At 39.7% G+C, this 13402-nt stretch overlaps 1 protein-coding gene across 1 annotated transcript in view; it reads right to left on the reverse strand.

Annotated features, from left to right (window-relative positions):
* sgpp1a (sphingosine-1-phosphate phosphatase 1a) overlaps positions 1-13402 on the reverse strand; it is a 31093-nt gene that overhangs the window by 15886 nt on the left and 1805 nt on the right. The window lies entirely within an intron of this gene.

The raw sequence follows: 13402 nt of genomic DNA on the forward strand, positions 1-13402 counted from the left end.
AGAGCATGATCCCCTCCCTCCGGAAACTGGGTCGCAGGGCAGTGTTCCAGCATGATAATGACCCCAAACACACCTCTAAGACGACCACTGCTTTATTGAAGAGGCTGAGGGTAAAGGTGATGGACTGGCCAAGCATGTCTCCAGACCTAAACCCAATAGAACATCTTTGGGGCATCCTCAAGCGGAAGGTGGAAGAGCGCAAAGTCTCGAATATCCGCCAGCTCCGTGATGTCGTCATGGAGGAGTGGAAAAGCATTCCAGTGGCAACCTGTGAAGCTCTGGTAAACTCCATGCCCAGGAGAGTAAAGGCAGTTCTGGGAAATAATGGTGGCCACACAAAATATTGACACTTCAGGAACTTTCACTAAGGGGTGTACTCACTTTTGTTGCTGGTGGTTTAGACATTAATGGCTGTATATTGAGTTATTTTGAGGGAAGAATAAATTTACACTGTTATATAAGCTGCACACAGACTACTTTTCATTGTGTCAAAGTGTCATTTTGTCAGTGTTGTCCCATGAAAAGATATACTTAAATATCTGCAGAAATGTGAGGGGTGTACTCACTTTTGTGATACACTGTATATATATATATATATATATATATATATATATATATACAGGGGTTGGACAAAATAACTGAAACACCTGGTTTTAGACCACAATAATTTATTAGTATGGTGTAGTGCCTCCTTTTGCGGCCAATACAGCGTCAATTCGTCTTGGAAATGACATATACAAGTCCTGCACAGTGGTCAGAGGGATTTTAAGCCATTCTTCTTGCAGGATAGTGGCCAGGTCACTACGTGATGCTGGTGGAGGAAAACGTTTCCTGACTCGCTTCTCCAAAACACCCCAAAGTGGCTCAATAATATTTAGATCTGGTGACTGTGCAGGCCATGGGAGATGTTCAACTTCACTTTCATGTTCATCAAACCAATCTTTCACTAGTCTTGCTGTGTGTATTGGTGCATTGTCATCCTGATACACGGTACTGCCATTGGATGCACATGGTCCTCCAGAATGGTTCGGTAGTCCTTGGCAGTGACGCGCCCATCTAGCACAAGTATTGGGCCAAGGGAATGCCATGATATGGCAGCCCAAACCATCACTGATCCACCCCCATGCTTCACTCTGGGCATGCAACAGTCTGGGTGGTACGCTTCTTTGGGGCTTCTCCACACCGTAACTCTCCCGGATGTGGGGAAAACAGTAAAGGTGGACTCATCAGAGAACAATACATGTTTCACATTGTCCACAGCCCAAGATTTGCGCTCCTTGCACCATTGAAACCGACGTTTGGCATTGGCACGAGTGACCAAAGGTTTGGCTATAGCAGCCCGGCCGTGTATATTGACCCTGTGGAGCTCCCGACGGACAGTTCTGGTGGAAACAGGAGAGTTGAGGTGCACATTTAATTCTGCCGTGATTTGGGCAGCCGTGGTTTTATGTTTTTTGGATACAATCCGGGTTAGCACCCGAACATCCCTTTCAGACAGCTTCCTCCTTAATCCACAGTTAATCCTGTTGGATGTGGTTTGTCCTTCTTGGTGGTATGCTGACATTACCCTGGATACCGTGGCTCTTGATACATCACAAAGACTTGCTGTCTTGGTCACAGATGCGCCAGCAAGACGTGCACCAACAATTTGTCCTCTTTTGAACTCTGGTATGTCACCCATAATGTTGTGTGCATTGCAATATTTTGAGCAAAACTGTGCTCTTACCCTGCTAATTGAACCTTCACACTCTGCTCTTACTGGTGCAATGTGCAATTAATGAAGATTGGCCACCAGACTGGTCCAATTTAGCCATGAAACCTCCCACACTAAAATGACAGGTGTTTCAGTTATTTTGTCCAACCCCTGTATATATATATATATATATATATATATTAGGGCTGTCGAAGTTAACGCGATAATAACGCATTAACGGGATCTCAATTTAACGCGATTAAAACAAATAGTGCCATTAACGCAATTTCTAGTTCATGTTGAGACTTGACTGGTAGAACAAACGTTTTAATGTCGGACTTGCCACCGTTTTTCATTTGCGGTTTGTTAACAAAATGTAAAAGAGCGTCGTAGCATTTGCACTTGCATAATAAAGAAATAAATACACGCTATATTCACAAGTTGTCGGGAGCAGAACACTTTATTAACTTATTCTGTTACGGTAAAGAATACCGGACAGCTGAGTCAAGCACGTTAGTCCATGAACTATGGAAGCCCCAAAGGGTCAAAACACACTCACTTCGTGTAGAAACGTCCATTAAACCACTGGATAGTATTACTGCCTAGTATGTGAGTGAATAAAACTCCCTTACAGTTTTCTCTTGTCCCAGCAGTTTTTAACATCAGTACATTTAGCATAAAATGTGTTCACCATTTTAATTGTAACATTTCACTTAAAAATCCTTGTTTTCTATAACATTTACACAGATTTTTTTAAATGTGATTAATCGCGATTAACTATGTGAAATTCTGAGATTAATCGCGATTAAAATTTTTAATCGTTTGACAGCCCTAATATATATATATATATATATATATATATATATATATATATATATATATATATATATATATAAATAGCATATTATAAATTTCTAGGCAATTGTGTAGACTTTGCTTAATGCCACTGATGGATGACTAGAAGCAGATGTTTTTCTGCAGCCTTAATACATGTAATAAAGTTTAGTTCAACCTCATTTTGTAATAGAACTTACAAAATATTTTAAATCTTAACGATGGTCCTAACACAAAATTGCTTTATTATATTTCTTTTTTTTTTCATTTTCAACCACATTATCCTGGTCAGAATAGTGGCCGCCAATCAATCACAGGGCCAGCCCTCCCGCAGACATAGCCAATCATCTCATGCCTGGCCATTAAGATTCAAACCTGGATCTTAGCAAAGGTGAGCCTGATATCCTGCTAATAGTATGTGGACCCCTCTTATGACTATTTAGGTGTGTTCAAGTGTTTTAGCTACACCCATTCCAAACAGGTGTACAAAATAAATTACATACTTTCAGCTATGTGGCAAGTTAAGGCAAAGTCCTTTCCTTTTCCAGCAAGACTGTGTCTGTGCACAAAGCAAGGTCTATAAAACATGGTTTGACAAGATTGGTGAGGAGAAACTCCAGTTCATGACCTCAACCTCATTTAACACATTTTGGGATAAACTGAAATGCTGACTGCCAGTCATGTCTTCCTGTCCAACATTAGGGTCTGACCTTTCACATGCTCATTTGACTGAATGGGCTTAACTTCAGATTAATGTCAATGGGTTTTAAAATGGGATGTCCAGATGGGGTAGGTGTCTACATACTTTTGGTCATATAGTGTACATTATGTAATAGGTTTTTGTAGGTTGGCTGAAGCAAAATTATAACTGATTGTATCTGTTCCTAGGTTGTGTAATGGAGTGTTATTTATTATTGAAATTTTAATGGTTAAAGCCAAGTTGTTATCACTTCCGGTGGTACGCACGCTGAGACGCTAGCCTAGTTGTTTGTTTGTAGCCTTTAGCTAAATAACTTTTTATATACGTATGTTTTAAACATATAATTTATACGTTAATCTTCCGTGTGTTGTTGATTTAGTTTTATTTTGTTTATCGTAAAAAAGCGCTTGTGTTTACTAACGTAAATTCGTGCTGTGTTGGAAACTAGGAAACTTCTGCTACCGGCATCCGAACGAAGCCGGTTTTGTTTGTTTTTGTACTTCAGCGCATAAACATCATAATTATCCAGAATTAAAACCGTTTTCGGTCCGCACGAAGCGCGTTTGTGTTTGGTTGTGTTCTGTATTTCAGCTCTTAAAACACCTCTGTTTTGTGGGGAGTTATAACCGTTTCTGTTCGTAGGAAGCGCGTTTATTTGTTTTGTACACCAGCGCATAAACACCGTTCTCCTTTAGAATTACAGCCGCTTTTGTCCGAACGAAGCGCATTTGTGTTGCTTTGGTTGGTGGTTTTTGTATTCCAGCTTATCATCGCCTGTTTCATCCGGAATTAAAGCCGTTCTTCTGTGACTACCAGCAGAAGCGCCGGTGAATCCAACATTAACATCATCTCCAACTCATCTTGTAAAGCTAAGTATATTTCTTTGTTACTATGGCCCCAGCAGGAGCTTTGTATCCATGTTCTGAGTGTAATATGTTCAGTTATTCCTTCTCCGTGTTTAGTGATAACTTTACATGTGATAAGTGTAGATTAGTGGTTAGTCTGACGGAGAAGATCTCAGTGTTAGAAGGGTGCATTCGGGCGTTAGAACAGACTACTACTAGTGAGGGCTTAGATTCAGCTGTAGCAGTCCCGAATGCCAGCAGTTCAGGTACAGAACCCCAGACTCCGGCATTAGAGCCCTCACAGCGGGGCGACTGGGTGACGTCTCGGCGACATAGTCGTAGGGAAAAGCACCGACCATCTCAGTTGCACGTGTCCAACAGGTTTTCCCCACTCAGTGAGCCACCCGCTGAGAAGCCTGTTAATGTAAGTGCTCTGGTTATAGGAGATTCTCAGCTCCGACACGTGCGTATTGCAACCCCCATAGAGACACCAGCAACCATAGTCACTTGTATTCCGGGGGCCAGGGCGCCTGACATCAGAGCAAACCTGAAAGTGCTGGCTAATGCTAATCGTAGATTTTCGAAGATTGTTATCCACGTCGGCACTAATGATGTTCGTTTACGGCAGTCTGAGGTTACTAAGAGTAATGTTAAAGAGGTGTGTGAGTTAGCTAGGTCGATGTCTGAGGCAGTAGTGTGCTCTGGCCCCTTACCGATTCGACCCAGTGGCGAAACCTACAGCAGGTTGTTGTCGCTGAACCGCTGGATGTCTAAATGGTGCTCAGAAAACTGCATCGATTTTGTAGATAACTGGTCCACCTTTGAGGGAAGGCCTGGTCTTTTGAAGCGGGATGGTGTCCACCCCACGTGGGAGGGTGCTGCTCGCATTTCTTGCAGCATAGGTGACAGGCTTTACCACCGCGTTAGTGTAGCGGCAGATAGTGTTAAATGACTATCCAGAGCCAAGACCAGGCAGCAGACTAACAGGCCTAACCGACTGTCTGCGAGTCGCCATCGGACGTCACCCGGAATCCTTAGGTCACAAACCATTGAGACTGTGTCTGTTTACCGTGGCAGGTGTAAGCCAAAACAAAATCAAAAAGTATGTCATAATAACTTAATTAAAATTAATCTAAATGAGCATCATGAAAACCCTAGTAAAGTTAAACTAAAGTTAGGACTTCTAAATATCAGGTCACTGGCATGCAAAACAGTAATTGTAAATGAAATAATTACAGATAATTGTCTTAATGCCCTGTGTTTAACCGAGACCTGGGCTAGACCTGATGAGTATCTAGGTTTAAATGAAGCATCTCCTCCGGGTTACAGTTATGAACATAAGCCACGTCTTAGCGGTCGTGGTGGAGGAATAGCCGCAATTTATGATAAAGACATAGGTCTTACTGTAAAATCAACTCCCATAACAAACTCGTTTGAAGTTCTTATCTCTGACATAACCAATAAATGTTCATCTGATAAAAATAGTATGTTTAAACTGGTTACTGTTTATCGACCCCCTGGTCCTTACTCAGAATTTCTTAACGAATTTGCCGATTTTCTTTCTAAATTAGTCTTATCAACTAAGAAAGCTCTAATTGTTGGTGACTTTAATATTCATTATGAGGATAAGTGTAATCCACTCAAAATTGCATTTGACTCTATTTTAGAATCCTTAGGCATCACCCAAAATGTAACAGGACCCACTCACCGCTGTAAACATACCTTAGATTTAATACTTACTTATGGTATAAACATAGACAACCTGGAAATTATACCACAGAATGACTTAATCTCTGATCACTTCCTACTAATATATGAAGTGTCCCTGTCCAATAATATACAGCAACCAAATCGTTTTAAATGTAAGCGCACTATTACATCTGCAACTGCAGCAGCGTTCATAAACTGCCTACCAGAATTACCAAATATATCAGCATCAGAACCTAAAGAACTAGATCAGGCAACTCAAAACCTAGAGACCGTACTGCGCACAACCTTAGATAACGTAGCCTCACTCAAAACTAAACTGATTAGGGAGAAAAAACTTGCTCCATGGTACAATGACCACACATGCGCACTTAAACAAGCAGCACGGAAATTAGAACGTAAGTGGCGTCACACTACACTGGAGGTGTATAAGATTGCTTGGAAAGATGCTCTAACTGAGTATAAACATGCACTTATAAAAGCTAAATCTGTATATTATTCATCCCTAATAGAGAAAAATAAAAACAATCCTAGATTCCTTTTTGAGACAGTGTCCAAATTAACTAAAAACGTCAATGAAACTGAATCTAATATACCGCCTGACTGTACCAGCGATGATTTTTTAAAATTCTTTAATGACAAGATAGAAAAAATACGACTTCAGAGTCAGAGTGTGTCACTTGCCAATGTTAAGTATGGACTCACTCCGAGCAGCATTGGTGATAATAGTAACGAGTTAATCCAACTAAATTCCTTTAATCCAATCTCCCAAAATGAACTAACTGTGTTGATTAAATCATCGAAGTCATCATCGTGTATACTCGATCCTGTTCCAACTCGTTTACTTAAAGATTTACTCCCAGCTATTGTAGAGCCCCTGCTTACATTAATCAATGCATCCCTTAGCCTTGGGTACGTACCTAAATTGTTTAAAAGTGCTGTTATTAAACCCCTGATTAAAAAACCTAATCTTGATCCACATGTTTTATCTAATTATAGGCCAATTTCAAACCTTCCTTTTGTCTCAAAGATATTAGAAAAAGTCGTTTCCAAACAGCTATGTTCTTATTTGAATGAAAATTGTATTCATGAAAAATTTCAATCAGGATTTAGACCCAACCATAGTACCGAAACCGCATTAATTAGAGTAGTTAACGAGTTGTTAATGTCTTCTGATAATGGATGTGTCTCTTTTCTTGTTCTATTAGATCTTAGTGCAGCGTTTGATACGGTCGATCATAACATTTTACTGGAGAGGCTAGAAAATACAGTAGGTGTTAAAGGACTCGCACTCTCTTGGTTTCAATCATATTTGACTGACCGCTCTCAATTCGTTTATGTAAATAATAAATGCTCAGAAACTACAAAAGTAAAGTGTGGTGTTCCACAGGGGTCGGTACTTGGACCGCTATTATTTACACTCTATATGCTTCCACTAGGTGAAATTATTCATAAACATGGCATAAACTTTCACTGCTATGCAGATGACACACAGCTGTATATATCAGCCAAACCAAATGATACTGACACAATCAGTAAGATAGAAGATTGTGTAAACGACATAAAAAACTGGATGTCGTGTAATTTTCTTTTACTTAATTCAGATAAAACTGAGGTTTTACTTGTTGGCTCTAAAGCTGCAAGAGACAAGTTGTCTAACCTGGTGCTAAACTTAAACACGTTCTCTGTTACTCCCAGCCCAGATGTAAAAAACTTAGGTGTCACAATAGATTCAGATCTCTCCTTTGATACACACATTAATAATATTACTAGAGTTGCTTTCTATCATTTGCGTAATATCTCTAAAATAAGAAATATACTATCTGTTAATGACGCCGAAAAACTGATCCATGCGTTTATAACTTCTCGGTTAGATTATTGTAATGCTCTTCTAACTGGATGCTCTGGTAGATCCTTAAACAAACTCCAGTTAGTTCAAAATGCAGCAGCTCGAGTGCTAACTAGAACTAAAAAATTTGATCATATCACTCCTGTTCTATCATCTCTACACTGGCTGCCAGTTAAATTTCGCATTGATTACAAAATACTTTTACTAACCTATAAAGCGCTACATGGTCTGGCTCCACAGTATCTGAGTGAGCTTATTAATTACTACAACCCAGCACGTCCACTTCGTTCACAAGATGCAGGGTTACTTATAGTTCCTAAAATTAAAAAGACCAAAGCTGGTGGAAGAGCATTTTCTTACAAAGCTCCACAACTTTGGAATAATCTTCCTGCCTCTGTTCGGTATTCGGACACAGTCTCAATGTTTAAGTCTAAACTGAAAACATATTTATTTTCTCAGGCTTTTGATTAATATAGACAAAGGCGCAGAGCTTGGGGGTTCTTGGTCATAGAAACTTGTGGTGATCAGGGATGTTGGGTTGCTGTCGTTCTGCCTCTCTTGTCCAATCACTCTGGTTTGGGTAGGAGAGGTGGGCGCTGATGTCCTGTGAAAGCCTTCATGACCTTGTTACCTGCTCGCTCTCCCTTTTAGTTATGCTGTAATAATTAGGGCTGCCGGAGTCTAAAACTCTCTGTAAAACTGTTTGTCAACTAGCATTGTACATTATTAACTACATTCTCTGTTGTTTTACCCCGAGGGCATTCTGATGGAAACCTGTTTACCCGCCGAGGTTAAGGATTAAAGTCGAGACTGCCGGGACAACGATGCTGCTCCTGTCAGATGTGACGGGTCTGGAGTAATTGCAACGACAAGAAATCACTACAGACTTTATTGAAGACTAGAGCGGATAACAACTCTATTATTATTTAATTGTTTATTTATCTATTTATTACCACTGTATGACTTTTAGATCATTCAATTCTGTGTTTGTATGATTTGTGTAAATCGTGTATTTATTTAAAGTATCCTCCAGACCACCCAAGAAGGATGGGCCCTGTTGAGTCTGGTTCCTCTCAAGGTTTCTTCCTGTAATTTTCAGGGAGTTTTTCCTTGCCACAGTCGCCCTCGGCTTGCTCAACAGGGGTTTTTGTATCTGTTGGTCCTGGATTTTGTAAAGTTGCTTTGAGACAATGTATATTGTAAAAAGCGCTATATAAATAAAGTTGACTTGACTTGACTTGACTTTTTTATGCTAAAGCAAACATACTGTATGTTTTATGCTGAAATACTAAAGCATGTCCCAAACGGCATACTATCAGACTATGTCAACCTAGCAACAACATTGTAGATGTTGTATATTATTAAGTATAATAGTATGGAATTTAAAATGTCAGACTACAATAACCTGCTAACTAAAAAACTGTCTTGTATAAAACGCTGGAATTTAAAATATAAATCTGAAATGTAAAATACATCAAAAAAGTCAAATAAAATGAAAAAGTCTAAAATGTGTTAGGAATCTTAACTCTAAGCCCAAAGAAAAAGGTTGACATAGTTGTAACAAAAACTGGCATGCAGTAAACATAAGCAGTTAGCCAAAATTAAGCCTGAACATCTGGAAATGTTATGATCCTAGCTGTTTGTCTGTGGTGCGTGTTTTTACATCGAAACTGCAAGTACTGGTCTGTGTCTTTGTGCCCTACAATTGGCACTGGAATTCTGACACAATTTTCCGCTTTAGGCTCTACACACAGAATTAAAGTTTTTAAGTGCTGCCCTACAAGGACGGATTAAGGATAGTCTGGGCCCCTGGGCAAAGCGTTGCACTGAGAAATTGAACATAATAATTTTGAAACAATACAAATTCAGAAACATTAAGTAAGGGCCTGAATCAAGGGCCCTCTAATGGTATGCCCTGTTCTTCTCTAGGGCCCCCTGGTAGGGGCTCTCATAACCAGGGCCCTCTAAAAATATGCCCCTTTCCTAGGACCCCTAATAGCCAGAAGTCGAAGTCAGAGCAGTGCCACAACGCCTCATGCATTTTCATAAGGGGCCCAAAAGCATGGCTAGGGCCCCCAAAAGCATGGCTAGGGGCCCCAAGAGGCCCTGGGGTCAAAGTCCCTAATAGTCAGAGGATCCTTAAAATGGAGGGCCCTCGGAAATAAAAATATATTGTATCATAAATGTTGATAGGCATCGCAAAATGTTTTGAGCCAGGGCCCCCCGACCTCAAGGGCCCCTGGGCGCTGGCCCCACTGGCCCGGTCAGTAATCCAGCCATGCTGCCCTACCTTGGGTAGGTAAACCTCACCATGTGGTGGTATTAATACATGACTCTAATTTTACAATCCAAGACAAGCAGTTACAATAATTCAAAAACAGTATTCTCAATGTGCGTCAGAATCCTCAGCAACTAGACTCAGTAGATGTACTTAAACTAAAACTAGAACTTCTACATCGGTTAAACCTTTAACCCAGTTGGCTGGTGTGCAATAAGAAGCTGTTCTTTCTTTCAAGTAAACAAAGCTTGTCCCACAAACACTGATATGCATCTGTCTGCAAATGTATGCATGCCTTTACACCCACTAGGAGTAATTGTAGACATGCCTTCACAACCACTTGGATAAAGGCAAATTTTAGAGCTAATATGGAAAATTTGTTTTAAAGTCAACATTTACCAAGGACCAGGCTATATATGTCTTCACTGGTAAACAATGTCATGTTGCACAGATTTACTACGCACTGCCCATGTGGGACAGTTTTGCATTCTGTTAAGGGTTCAGCAGATGTGTGCTTTACTTCTAAATGAGTCACTTTCTCCAAACTAGGGGGTTTGAATCCCCATCTGCCAATCTGCCGATTTCAACAAATCTAAAGTTTTAAACAAATAATTAAAAAAATTAGGTATACAAACAGTGGTTAAAGGTAAAATAGCCAAGACTCATTGTTTTGGAGCACCTGCTATTATTGTGTGTTACATAAGTCACATAAGTTACATAAGAATGGCAGAGACTTATTTTACTTATCAGCCAGGAAACTAGTACAGTGGAAAGCCAAAATAAAGTCTGAAAAGCATGAAAGCATATTTTTGTGACCTCTATTTTCTTTCCTCAGCACTGTGAATGAAGGAAACTGTGCAATAGTAAGTGCAAAAGTGCATTACCAGTCATCTGCTATACAAATCAGTTGGGCTTGATGTTTTTAATTCATTATTTTAATTAATGAGCTATTATATAAATGGTGGACACAAATAAACACTAAATAAAATAAGCTTAGAATTAAAGTGGCTAAATCATGGCAACAGAATGTCGGCTATAAATGTTCTAGCTTATAATTAGCATTTCGATGTATACGATTTTAAAGCAACATAAATAACACGCAGAACTTTCAAATAGACTAAAGGTTGGTGTCAAAACTGCAGGTACATGAGTCTGGAATATACACTGATCAGCCATAACATTAAAACCACCTCCTTGTTTCTACACTCACTGTCCATTTTATCAGCTTCACTTCCCATATAAAAGCACTTTGTAGTTCTACAATTACTGACTGTAGTCCATCTGTTTCTCTGCCCTCTTTCATACTGTTCTTCAATCTACTTTAAGGACCACTACAGAGCAGGTATTATTTGGGTGGTGGATCATTCTCAGCACTGCAGTGACAATGACATGGTGGTGGTGTGTTAGTGTGTGTTGTGCTGGTATCTGTGGATAGGACACAGAAATGCTGATGGAGCTTTTAAAACATCTCACTGTCACTGCTGGACTGAGAATAGTCCACCATCCAAAAATATCCAGCCAACTGATCCACTCATACCAGCACAACACACACTAACACACCACCACCATGTCATTGTCACTGCAGTGCTGAGAATCCACCACCTAAATAATATCTGCTCTGTGGTGGTCCTGACCATTGAAGAACAGGGTGAAAGCAGGCTAAAAAAGTATGTAGAGTAACAGATGGACTACAGTCAGTAATTGTAGAGCTACAAAGTGCTTCTATATGGTAAGTGGAGCTGATAAAATGGACAGTGAGTGTAGAAACAAGGAGGTGGTTTTAATGTTATGTTAAGTGTATATTAATAAAAGCCGTCTTAAAGAATGGTACATCCTAACCTATCAGTGCTGACATCTGGAGTATCAGCTGGCCTTGTGCTTACACAGACGATTGGCTGTGTCTGTAAGGGGAAGGACAATGTCTGAACAAAATTTCGTCTGCAGCAACTGCTGCAATTGTGGCCTCTGCTGGTTAATCAATGGGGGATAATGAAGATCGGCATGTGACTCTACATGAGCTAAACGGATCCCCATATAAATAAGAAGGTGTATAGATGCGGCAGAACTGCACGTGTCGGAGGGGCCGTGTGGTGGTTGCAACTCTCCTTCATCAGGAGTGAAGCTCTGCGGCAGTAGGAGCCATTTACAATTGAAAAAAGAATGGTACATTATGTCCATAACAGTAATGGCATCACACTTGTTAAAACTTATTAGTCAATGACTGCTTTGTTTAGTTGTACTGTGGTCAAATAATATAAAGCAGTTTTACAGGGCCATCTGGTTTTGTATTCCAAGATTAAAATTCTCCAAAATGCATACTGCTTAAATAATTTAAGTACAGACCAGGATTAAGTCAAGTGCCCGCAAACAACAGGACTAATATTTTATATATTCATTCTTTAGCTTTGAAGTGCAGGCAGTCCCCACACCATCATGAAGAGGACTGACATCCCATCACAAACCATGCCAGCTTGTATATAAGCAAGCATGTTGGGAAACATTTAAGAAAGTCAACATTTGGAAACCATACACAAGGTACGGAGCTAGGCAAGAAAAAAAAGAAAAGCATTGGTAGTAGTAGGAGGGTAGAGCAGGGTAGTGGTGCCAAACGTTTCTCTGCTAATTCTATCACTCAGTGAACTTTAGAACCCACATTTAACAGCTTAATGATCGTAGTGAACCTCTCACTGCCTGCATGTTGCCCAAGAGATCAAAGGGCCAAACGAGATCACACTGCACCCTATCTGAACTGAATGACATAACACTTTACAACTTGTAGGGCAATACTGGCCCTGCCATGCAACCAGCTACAGGCTCAAGAAAAAACATAAGCCTATTAAAAATGTAAACATTTACCAACATATTATGGCAAAACATATTTATGCATATATCAGGAAACAATAGACAACTGAAAAACAATTACAACTCTGTGCCAATCTGTCCTAGTAAATGGGGTATGTCTACAAAATACTGCAATACTCCAGAAAATGTTCAGTATTTCTTAGCCATAACTGGTGGATGGTGGATTATGCTTATACTAAATTGTGGTGTGAACTCTTGCATTTGCTAATACAGGTGCATTTGCAAACCTTTAAATACCAACCTTCAGATGCCTTACTGATAAAACGTGTAACTTTTGCAAAATTGGTAATGAAATGATAAGCTTATTATTAGACCAGTATTGCTAAACAAACTATGATTATATGGCAAATAACCAAAGTATGCCATGTAGCAAGATGATAACTGAGTGGAAGGATGATAAGCAAACAGTAAACTCATTTACACTATATGGCCAAGAGTATGTGTTTACTTAACCATTAGCTTGACGTACAAACCACTTCAAAACTGTGGATATTAATATGGATTTTTTTCCCATCTCCATTTTAAAATCAAGTATATCTGTTACAATTTGTACCAATTTAGTCAAAAGTTAGACAAAAAAGCCTGGCTCTAAATCAATGTTTCAATTTATTCCAAAGGTTTTCAATGAATTTAG

Source organism: Trichomycterus rosablanca, chromosome 9, assembly GCF_030014385.1.
Source record: "Trichomycterus rosablanca isolate fTriRos1 chromosome 9, fTriRos1.hap1, whole genome shotgun sequence".
In the NCBI taxonomy this organism is placed as follows: domain Eukaryota; kingdom Metazoa; phylum Chordata; class Actinopteri; order Siluriformes; family Trichomycteridae; genus Trichomycterus; species Trichomycterus rosablanca.